The sequence below is a fragment of the Orycteropus afer genome, unplaced genomic scaffold (assembly GCF_000298275.1).
Source record: "Orycteropus afer afer isolate SDZICR_OR568_19922 unplaced genomic scaffold, OryAfe1.0 scaffold00351, whole genome shotgun sequence".
Lineage (NCBI taxonomy): Eukaryota > Metazoa > Chordata > Mammalia > Tubulidentata > Orycteropodidae > Orycteropus > Orycteropus afer.
Genome location: NW_006921938.1, coordinates 1,824,718 through 1,826,170, shown reverse-complemented (window position 1 = coordinate 1,826,170; position 1,453 = coordinate 1,824,718).

Sequence of the window (1,453 nt, the reverse complement as noted above, 5' to 3'; positions counted from 1 at the left end):
GAGCCTCTGGTGTTTAAAACCCAGAGAGATGCACCTGGTGCACAGGTAACAGCCCAGCTTATAGACTGAGACAGACTAGGAAGAAGGAAGAGGCTGTCCACTTCTCAAAGAATTGGCCAGGGAAAACCTTATGAGGAACATAGAATTCTAGAAATGTTACTATTAGTTGCTATTGCCAGATTGCCCATTTTTGTTGCTGTTTTTTTTTTTTTTTGAATTACATCTATAAGCCTCATAAATATGAATATTTCTACTCATCAAGGTGTGAATAGCCATTTTATCAACTCTGGGTATATATGAGATATAGGGAAAAAAAATAAAAGGAAACCCAATATATGGAAAAAAGCTGTGGTGGTCCAGTTGTTAAGGCATTTGGATGCTAACCAAATGGTCAGCATTTGAACCCATCAGCTACTGTGCAGGAAAAAGATGAGGCAGTCTGCTTCCAAAAAGATTTATACTTTTAGAGAGCTTATGGGACAGTTCTAATCTGTTCTGTAGAGATATTATGAGTCAGAATTGACATGATGGCAGGGGATTTTGTTTTTGTTTTTGTTTAGTAAATGAAAAATATAAATTCATTTTCCTAGTTCTTGAATTTTCAATACAATTTTGCCATGAACAGTCTTAATCAGTGTTGATATTTCTCCTGTGAATAATTCTCTTACATTTACAAAAAAAAAATTTTCCTCTAGGATATTATTTAACAAAAGGCAGTTTTTACAGGAAAACATTTAAATGGTCTCATTGCACATTGTATTTTTTCTGAAATGTGTTTATATTTATGAACTATCTATTCTCTAACTCACTAAATAATTACTTGCTTAACATTCCTGAAATATGTATTTATGACTCATACTTTCTGACAACATAATTTTTATCATCAATAAATGAATGCAAGATGAAATATATATTTTTAAATACATACATTCAATTTTTACTACAATCAATGATGTTAATGAATAAACTAAACATAACTGTTTTTATGCATTTATTTTAATGTTTCTCATATTTTTGTTTTTATTTTGTGTGGTTATTTAGTGTTAATTTAAGAAATGAAATAAAATTTTTATTTGTGAATAAGTGTGATAGTTAGGAACCTTAAAGGCTCTGTGGTAAGGCATTAAGGAACGGAGTCCTCTTAACTTTTGCGAACTCAGTGATGCTAAAAACCGTGTGAGTGAGCTTGGATGAGAATTGTTTCTTAGTGAAGTTTTGAGATGCTACAAGACCTGATCAACAGCTTGAACACAACCTTATGGAAAAAAAATGAACCATTCAACCTGGTGCAAAGAAATTGAGAGAAAATAAAAAAGTGCTAACCGAAATTTCCATGGTTTGAACCCACCAGCTGCTCTACAGGAGAAAGATGAGGCAGTCTGCTTCTGTAAAGATTTGCAGCCTTGGAAATCCTATTGGGGTCATTATAAGTTAGAATCAACTCTATGGCAAT